The sequence below is a fragment of the Vigna radiata genome, chromosome 9 (genome assembly GCF_000741045.1).
Source record: "Vigna radiata var. radiata cultivar VC1973A chromosome 9, Vradiata_ver6, whole genome shotgun sequence".
In the NCBI taxonomy this organism is placed as follows: Eukaryota; Viridiplantae; Streptophyta; class Magnoliopsida; order Fabales; family Fabaceae; genus Vigna; species Vigna radiata.
The window spans coordinates 15296118-15307176 of NC_028359.1; positions in this window are offsets into that span (position 1 = coordinate 15296118).

The following is an 11059-nucleotide window of genomic DNA, read 5'->3' on the forward strand; positions in this document are numbered from 1 at the left end:
TGCAAAATTATTATAGGATAACAAAGACAGAGATGAATTGATTGATCAAGAAAATAGCATATCAATTAAAAGCAAGATTGAAGATACAAGATATACGAGAAGTATAATATGTTGTATAACAAGTAATGAAAAGAGAGAGAAGAGAGACTCCAGATTTGTGGTGGGTTTGATTGAATAAAGCAAAACAATAAAAGCAAGACTTGATATTCTATGCTTATTATGCAATAGACTTGATACTTGTTCAATTTTGTTATGTTGGTAACTAATTACTATCACTATAATAAATAATAAGCAATAGGGTTTATAAGTAGGAGGTTGGCTATTAGTGTATCAGAGGCTAAGCCATTGTTGGCACGTAAAGGATAGATAACTTTAAAAATGTAAATGTTGAGAATATAGAAGTTGTTCATTAAAAAAGAGAAGTTAGAGAGCTAATAAGCATAAAATGCCTATGAAAACAGTAGGGTTCTTTTGAACTTAATTATATGCATTGTAAAAAGTTGTTAAAAACGTATTGTTAGAAGTATTGTTAATTATTAATTTGGTTCAGTTCAAATATTTTTAACAACCCTAATGCCAAGAACTTTTCTCTCTTATTATATACCCCTAACACACAGTATGGACACTTTACATTTCTGTAATAATTTTTGTTGCCTCCTGAACTTGCACACTACATATACTCTGTTGTTGTTAGCTTGGGGATCAAGAGTCAGAATAATCGATGGGATTGAGAAATAATATTTGGTGATAATGAACTTCAAGCAAATAGAAATTGAATAGTTGGAACATAGTAAGACAATTAACTACAATTGAATTAGGTGTGTTGCAAAATAGAACCCTAAAAACCCAAATACATTGGAATACTACATTTCTAAACTTAACAACATTACAAATGCAGCTAAAATAAATCAATAACACACCCTAACTTTATTCATTGCTAGAACTTTCAAATTCTTCTTCGTTTTCATCTTCACCTTCTCCCTCTTCATTCTTTTCTTCTTCATCAATTGTATCTTCATCCATTTCCCCTTGAAATGATGAAATATTGTTTAGGTCCACTTGTTCAAGATCAGCTTCTATATCTTGTAATCAGACGACTTCTTCAACTTCAATTACATCATTAACATGTGACATTTCCTCCACTTGGTATGGCACATCGGTTTCTACATCATTAGAATCAATGCGTCCTCTAGGCTTCGTCTTTATCGCAACACACCAACCTCGTTTGTCCGTGCATGATGTAGGATATGGTATATAATAAACTTGTTGTACATTATGTGCAATTATAAAAGGATCAAACAACACATCTTTTATCCATTCGAATATCCACAATGCCATACTTTGAATCCACCCTTGTACCTACTCTTGATGGATCAAACCAATCGCAATAAAATAATACAATTTTCTTTTCAGTGCTTGTTGAATTGTATTCCAACTCATAGATGTGTTTAATCACACCATAGAAATNATCTTGACCTCCTTCTGTTAACCCTTTAACATGAACCCCACTATTTATTGTCCTCTTGCCCTGGCTCCATGCATGGGTATGAAATTTNTATCCGTTAGCAAAGAAGGTGTGCCATTCCTTTACACACCTTAAAGGAGCAAGTGATAAATCTCTAAGATGCTGGTTCCTCACACTTATAGGCTCGTCATGAACCTACGACCATAAAGTATACTATTCAATAATGTAATGATTAAATAATTAAAGAAGAAATTAACTACAAGAGTGATTACAAGTCTTACTTTTTGCCTGAACCACAATGGGAAATTAGCATGTATGTATGCCGAACTGTTTGACTGAGATAGTTGATACGTATGTAAGAATGAGNTGTCGACATGTATGAGGAGATTGGATCAAAGACAAATTGAATATATCAAATGAAATATTTGGGAATGATAATTGGTTTTGGAAGCTTACTCAAGGTAAGGTTGAACTTCATTGCAATTGATCAAAACATGAACATGAGCCGATCTCAATTCTTCATCACTTAACCAATGAGTTGATTCCCTCCCAGAATGACGACCAGGTTGGTCAAACACTGATAATGTTGTCGGAAGGCTTTCTGTTTCAGTGTCTACTTCATTTCTACTGCTTTGTGGTGTTAACATGAAGTTTTTGAAATAGTGGGAACAAAAATGAGTTGTCTCTCTATGCAAGTATGATGCACAAATAGATCCTTCAACCCTAGCTTTATTCTTAACCGAACGTTTAGCATATCCCATGAACCTACAATGGCAGAAATTGACATGTTAGGATTTTGGAATTATGGTAAGTAATTTGANCAATAAGATGTCATATTGTCACCTTTCAAATGGGTACATCCACCTATAGTGGACTGGTCCACCAAGTCTTGCCTCATATGGAAGATGGATTGGGAGATGTTCCATAGAATCAAAGAATGAGGGAGGAAATATTCTCTCCATCTTGCACAGAATGATTGGAATTTTTTCTTCCATCTTCNCTAGGTCATCGTTGTTAAGTGTTGTACAACACAAATCTCTGAAGAAATGACTTATCTCTGTAATGGGATTGAGAACATGAGCTGGTAAAGAACTAAATGCTATAGGAAGTAAGCNTTCCATAAACACATGGCAGTCATGGCTTTTCATCCCAATGAGTTTTCCCCTATTCACATCAACACACCTTGACAAGTTAGAAGAATATCTGTCAGGCATCCTAAGATCTTTTACCCATTGACATACTTGTTTTGTTTGATCTGCTGAAAGTGTATAATTTGCTTTTGGCTTGTACATGTTTCCATTGCTATGACTTTTTAGCTCCAAGTCTTTTCGTCTGCAGTACAAAGTTATATCCATTCGTGCCTTTTCATTGTCTTTTGTCTTCCCCGCNACATTCATCACAGTATTGAAGATGTTGTCAAAGAAATTTTTTTCAATGTGCATGAAATCAAGATTATGCCTTAACAANTTATCCTTCCAATACGGTAGATCCCAAAAGATGCTTCTTTTCGTCCAATTATGTCACTCACCGTATCCATCAATTCTTGAGGCACCATTTTCAGTTATTTTAGGGTAACCCTCGATTCTATTCCAAACTTCTGCTCCCGTCAGATATGATGGTGCATCATCCATCTCCACTTCCCCCTTCTTGAAAGCATTTCTATTCCTCCTAAAGGCATGGTCATTCAGTAAAAACCTCCAATGACTGTCAAACCAGGAATTTTTTCTCCCATGATACAATCTAAAAGCCTTTCCATGCTCCATGCAATGTGGACATGCTAGTTTACCATGAGTGCTCCAGCCGGACAACATACCATAAGCAGGAAAATCATTAATTGTCCACATCAGCATGGCCCCTCAAAATAAAGTTTTGTTTCCTTGAAATATCATATGTTATCACACCCGTCCATAACTTCTTCAATTTGTCTATCAAGGGCTCTAAGTAAACATCTATGCCAACCTTTGGATTGAATGGACTGGGAATGAGACATGTCAAGAACATGTAAGGTTTAGACATGCAGATTTCTGGAGGAAGATTGTAAAGGGTGACAATAACTGCCCAACATGAATATGGTATATTTGATGCCTGTACATATGGGTTAAAACCGTCAGAGCATAAACCGAATCGTACATTGCGTGGCTCCATACCAAAGTCAGGATGTACTCTATCAAAGTGCTTCCAAGCCCCTCCATCACATGGATGACACAAATCACCATTTGCCGACCTATTCTGATAGTGCCATGTCATATGTCTTGCAGTTTGTGTTGATGCATACATTCTTTGAAGTCTGGGAATTAATGGCAAATACAACATTGATTTCACAGGAACTTCTTTTGTAGTACTTGCTCCCGTGTTACGTGTTTTATATCTTGGTTTTCCACAAAATTTGCATTCAAGCAACGCACCATCATTCTTACCATATTCATTATTATAGAAGAGCATGCAACCATCCACGCAACAATTAATCCTCTGCGATTCTAATCCCAACTTTGATACACACTTTTTTGCATCGTAGTATGTGTTTAGGCAAACCTGATTTGATGGGTGTTCCATCCAGAACCATTTTTGCAATAAAATCTTAGGAATATTCCAATTTGACTTGCAAGCCAATAGCCTGACACACATTGATAATTTCGAGTTTGATGCTCCTTCATACAACGGCTTGTTTGCTTCCAACAATAGATTATAAAACCTTTGTGTTTCTTCATTTGGAGCCTCTTCAATGTTATCTAAAGTAGATACTTGGCACGAATGATGTTGCCTAAGAGCATCATGCACCATGTCTTCCATTGCATTAAATTGGTGAATTGGACTACCTTCCGTCTCTAAACCCATCACACTTTCATGATTTTGTACATCCTCTTCTGGCATTCTTTCCCCATGATCCTCCTAAATGAAATAATTAGGCTTGAAACCCACCTTGTAGAGGTGAACCTTGACAACTCTTTCNTTCAGAATGTTTGTACAATCGCACTTTAAACATGGACATCGAAGACCCCCATCTCTGCGATAACGTTCTTGTTGACAAGCTTTACTTATAAACTCTTCAACACCCAATACAAAAGACTCTTTCAAAGNACCTCTTCCTCTATGACACCTATCATACATCCACGAACGATTTGGTGGAGCACGATCCATGTTCTGTACATAAACCGATTACAAAACAATTAGCCAATGCTTAATACACGTCTCTATATTACGACACATGCCCTATAAAATGGCTTCGTAAAGAATAACCTAAATTAATTTAGGTCTTCTTCTTTCCATCTTACAATGTTTTTCTATATTTGTCTATCTGACTATTTTGTTTTTCTTCAATGTAAATCACTATGTACACTATTGTTTTAAGCTTTCAATATAGAAGGGGTTTCACTATGGGAACTTGTGCTAAGACAGGGTTCAATCATCAGAATAGTATATCAAAATTACAGAGTCTTTTAGTATATTCATGTTATATGCTTGAATGTAAATAAAGTCTATCAATGACATAGGTAAGCATTATATATAAGTTCAATTGTCAATACTCTTACCTTGTGTCTTGAAAACTTACTTGAGAAATTATAAACAACCAATTAAAGAAACTCAAAGCTGCAACCAATTCAAAACAACCAATTAAAAACTTACTTGAGAAATTAAAAGCAACCCATTCACGACCACTTGTTTTTACATGAAGTTATAGTTTAAGGACATTTTTCTATTTCAGTTTACATAATTTTAAATAAATATTATCTAAACAGATAAAAGAATGCAAGGAAGCATCCTCTTAGAAAGATGAAGTCAACAAAATGAAGCAATTCACTAGATTACAAGGAAACACCATGCAAATCGTCTGCAGTAACAGAAAGCACACGCATANAATAAAAGGATCACAAAGCCCTATGGTGATTTTCTAGAGACCAACAACATGCTCTATTGCAACATCCTAAATGTAAACTATCACGACAGAGGCTAGCCTTCTCGTATGCACACCAATTCCTAGCCAATACCTGGTTCACTTCATTGCGAAATGTAACTTTGTAAGGTAAAAGGTAAAACCCTATATCATTTGCTTAGACGGTAGACAACCTACCTGTGCCTCTTCACCACCAGCAGCTCGGACAGAATCCACCTTTTGTTCTTCTGTTAAAAAAGAGCAATATTTAATTAACTAGGGGAACCGTAGAAACTAGTGTTGGGTTGGCAGGATCACAGAGCAACGAAAGGAAAATAGCTATGAAATAAAAATGAGAACGAATGGACAAGTCTAAAAGAACAGAAAAATAAGTATATTTGTCGGTAAGTCAACATCAAATATGACAAACAATAGAAGGAATTAATTATTGTAAACAAAGATAGAAAAAACAAAACAAAAAGACTGGGGAAAACATCACCTTACGAAAAATTTAAGTTGCCTCTAGGTTGCAAGAATTTGGTGGATTAAGATCACATAGAAGATGAAGTTTAATCATTTGTCAAAGCTTTTCAATGAAGTCAACATTTTTTAAATTTGTTGCTTCAACAAAGAAATTTAACAGTAATATCTTGATCAGATTTCCCGAATCGTCCCTAGTTTATTTTCAACTTAAGAGTGTTACACTACGAGGTACAGGCTTTTCTTCTATACTCTGGAGTTCTAATAAACACAGGATTATTCAATTATTTTCAAAGGAAAGTATTGACTTTTTTCAGGACAAATCAAGTCCAATTAGTACAGGTTATTACCATCTCATTCTTTCAATCTTGTTTGGAGACACAATAAAGTAAGAATCAATATTTACTCAGCTGAACAATGTAGTGCATTGATAATAACAAGCATAGAGGTCCACCAGAAACTTGTGTAGTAAATTTCTCTCCAAATAATAACACTACTTTTAACTCATTTTTGTTTGCAATCTACTAAAAATGACAAAGATGAGCATGGTTTAACTTATTGTCTTTAACATTTTGGACATCAATTTAATTTTATGTGTCGATTAAATTCATGTCTTATTAATAGTTTTTGTCCCCTAATTGTCTTCCTCTAATGACTATCAATTCTTAACATGTTATAACATCCTTCATTTCGCTACTTCACTCTGCCTTTAATATGATCAAATCCCTCAACTGAGGAATTCAAGGCCTTAGTGCAACCAAGTATAGGAGAGTAATTCCCTATCTGTTGTTTTGCTGTTGTTAGTTGATTTACACGAAATGGAGCAGAGCCCCAAAAGAAAACAATCTAGCCTCATGCATGAACTTATCCAAGGTAAGGATCTAGCAAAGCAGCTCGGAAACCTTTTGGTTTCTTCTTCTCCAGCATCCCATGAAACCAATGAATTGTTGGTTGATAAAATCAATTCCACAATGATGAAACCAATCAACCAATTAAAGAGAAAATACAACAAACCCCAGTGGGGATTTTCGCCTTTCAAACAGAATGATGGAATATATTGTGCTGCTTCTCTCAGTTATCACTACACCTATTAGTTACCTAAAACAGAAAATTATCTGTTGGAATATTTTAAGAAAAGCATAATTTTCTTAACGAAGAGCAGATGAAGATTTGATAATCTTATTAAATAGAAACATTACAATTTATAAAACTTAAGAATAACTTCCCACTAACAACATGGTTCTAGAAATAAACCATGAAAATAGGGATAACAAATCATCTAAAATTGACTCATTAAAACTAGGAAAGTAAGAACAACTAAAAATAACAAATTCTGAATGTAGACAAGTTTCAGTCCTCAAGCATTTTCCAAACAGTATCAACTAACAATAGCTGAATAACTAACTTAGGACATCCTTACACACTAACAACGGAGCATTCAACTTAAGGTGGAAGATCTCCTTTTACATGGTATTTTGATTGGTTCCTTCAGTATGATTAACTATCAAGATACCTGGTGTTCTCTACTATTAGTAACTAGCAACCACAATCAAGAAGATATTAAAACATAAAAACAAAATGCCACCTGAAAAAAATTAGGAGTTATATAGCAAGGTAAAATGCTTTAAGTATATAGTAATAACCAAATACCTTGGCAGGTATATTTATAGATGCTTCCTCTGGAGATTTGCTAGGGGCTAACTTTGTAGATCTCTTTTGACCTTTCTATAACATAAAAGCAAATTTCAGAAAGTGGGTCACATTATAACGACATCAAATTGTAAACGAAATAAAAACAATATATTACACCAGGTTAGGATTCATAGAGCCTATATAATACACGACAGTATCTACTTCATTGGAAGTAATTATTTTCATTCATCCATCCCTTGAATTAAAATTTTTGTCACAACCAAAAAAGGTTAAAAAATATAAGGATTGGATTCCAACAAGCATTTAATCAAACTGCTATTTACAGGTGTTACTATTTGAGGTGATGGATTGTCTTCAGGTGGAACATGTACTACCTAATGCAAGAGGAATCAAGTGAAACATTCATTTCTTTATTTTTTAATACTTCAACTGGATCTGTTTTTTAATATCAAATGCCAAAATAGCTAAGCATGCTCATCCAATTATTCTAAATATGTATAACTTTATCCATGATTGATAATCACTTCTATAATTATATTACCACCCTGATATCACTAAACATGAGCTTTACTATTTCAGAATTTTAGTTTCAATATTTATCTATCAATACACAAAGGAGTTTGTCAGACATAATGTTATCTTTTTCTACATACTTTACCTCATTGTGGTTGTATGATAATTAGGAACCAAGAGTAATCAATTAATGGCTAACTGTTATGTAATCAAATTCATAATCTTGGAAGAATCTAAAAGATTATTGTAACATATACACAAGCAACGAAAAGACTAACAAGATTATTTGTGGATTAGATTCATTATTTCAACATCCGAAAACTGTTGTTGGCAATTCCTACTCCATTCATAAGTATAGCTACTATTTGCAATATATAGTTTTTCATTGAAGCCACATGTGCAAAATAAAGTAAGACATAATATACTATCTGTGGAAATAACCACAACTGAATATGCAGAATAAACTAACACTCTTCCTAACCGCCTAATGGTAGTAGGGACAATGGGTATTGACTGTAACAACAACGACTATTGTGATGGGCATTGAGGGTAGCAATAACCAAGATGACTTATTTAGTAACAATAATATCACATCAATCCCTTTAATCACAATAACAATATCATTGAACATTAACATAATATTAGGCATGAAAATATTTACAACTATATCCCCTTAGGCAAGGATCATTACAACTACCTATTCATTTAATCTTGAAGGAACTATTGCCAAATACCAAACAGAAATGACTATTCTAACACATAATACCAAGAAATGTTTTAATATCATGATAGACCTGTGAATTATACGCACATCATGCCCAAACAACTCTTGCTTGAGAGGGAATGTGATATTCATGTGTCATCACTTGATATCTAAAGCCCTTTGGGATGTCAACAATAACTAAAGTAAAAAAATCATCATATCATAACCTAGAAAAGTAACTACTAAAAAACCAAACATCCCAGTTGCTAGCAACAAATAATAGTTGTTCTGTTTAACCACCTACTTAACCTACATAACATATGAAGTATGAATTTATATGAAAAACTATTGATAAAACCCAAAAGGGAAAAAGGCTTATGGAACCCCACCAATATAATTGCAAACAACTACTCTAAAGCAACTTAAAAGACTAAAATAATAACACCACCAACAAGGAAGTAATTTCACACTAAAATGGGTTTCTTTTTTGGAATTGCTATTTACTTGTCAAGCACTGAATTATAAACATACACATAAGCATCAAACATAAAGGGAATAAATTACCTCTTGATGAGTCGATATTTTATTGATTTCACTTAGTTTATTGTGCTAGAATTAATCAGGGAATTGTGCTTAATTGTCCAGTATTTTCCCGTTTTTCCTAATTATGCTTAATTTGACCGGAAATTCTAATTTTAATTAATTTGAATTTTCTGAGCTAATTATTTGCATTATTATTTTCAGGGAAAATTATGGAAACACAATTTGGGACATTTAGAGGATACCAAATAAATTCAAGACTCTCAAATTAGACATTTTAAATTTTAGTTGTATTGTAATTTTAACTGTTTAAACTTTTTGGACAAACCTTTACACATTGGGCCATTGTTAAAAATATTGTGAGGGGCCCAAAATTGTAGGACACTTGTCCTAGGGTTCCCTTTTATTTTTAGGGTGGACCCTACCCTAATTTTGGAGACACTTGGCCTTAGCAAATAGAGGCAGCCGTCATTCTCTTAGGGATGGACTTTCTCGGTATTAAAAAAAAAAGTAGCAGCACACATAAGGATCACTACTTTGGTGCTGCAACGTTTTTGAGAATTATTTCTCTTGGCAATTTGGTGCAGGAGGGCAAGTCTCTCGGCAGAGAAAAAAAAAAGACGTTGTTGTCTCGCTCCAGCTGCAGAGATTAATTTCTTGGTGGTTTTGAAAGTTAGCTTCCCGAGGGAACATGTTTCCACACTTTGATGATTTTGGCTAAAAAAAAATTGGTGCATATGTTGTTACAGGAATGAAAAGCTCCTAAAGATTTACTTGCCCTTTTTATTTGATCTAGCATTATTTTTTTTTATAATTAACTTTCTCTTTCAATGGTCACGTCCAGCAGGTCTTAATTTTTTTTTTCTTCTTTGCTTTGGTTGGTCCAACAATTGCCATCACTTCACTTTGAGTTTTCTTTTGTCACGTGAGAATGGATAAGCTGTTACGTGTTGATTGATGAGAGGCATGTGAAATTTCTCTTTGATGGGATTACTCTTCCTTTTTATTTTGTGCATTCACTGGAGATTGGCTTTTTAATTTTTATTGAATGAAGAAGTGATTAGGTAGAAGTAGGTGTGTTTTACGGAGGTGAATTTGAGAGAAAAAGTTTAGTTGATTGCCTTGGGATTAGCATGCTGGTACTATAGCTGCCACGCTACATTCAATTTTCTTAATTGGCTTGCATAAAATTGGTGTTGTACGGTGCTTGATGTGAGAGCACATTTTCAATTGCTTTCATATTGCAAAAGGGTGTATGAAGTCACGGTTGGAAGAAGGATTTGGAGGTCACGGTCCAGGAAATTTTAAAAGTCATTTTAGTATTAGATTTGCTTTTAAGAAAAGAGAATGATGGTTTTCAATTTGGAAGCATGAGTCACGGCCAAGAAGGGTTTTAGGCCATTTCCAATTTCAATTTGTTTGGTAAATGCAAATGTGGTCACGTGAATGGGTAGAATAATATATGTTTTCTCATTTTTTTCGTTTTAAAATATTTTATATTAAATGTTTAATTGTTTTTCCTCTTCTTAATTTAGTGTTAAATTTTAACAGCTTTAATTATGTTTGGATATTTGTCTATTGCAGTGTTAGGTTTAGCATTTTCATTTACTTTAATGTTGTTTGTTATGTTCGATTTTGATAATTTGATTGCGATGTTAGCTTAGGTTAGGTGGGTTGGTCATTAGCGATATTACATTGTTTCTTTGGAAGCATAGTTATTGAGTTAGTGACCAACCGTTTTCACATTCCGTTTTTACATTTCTGCTTACCTTTCTGTTTGCATCCGTGTTTTGATTTTAATTCATCTGCATTCACAAAACCTTTCACAACCCCC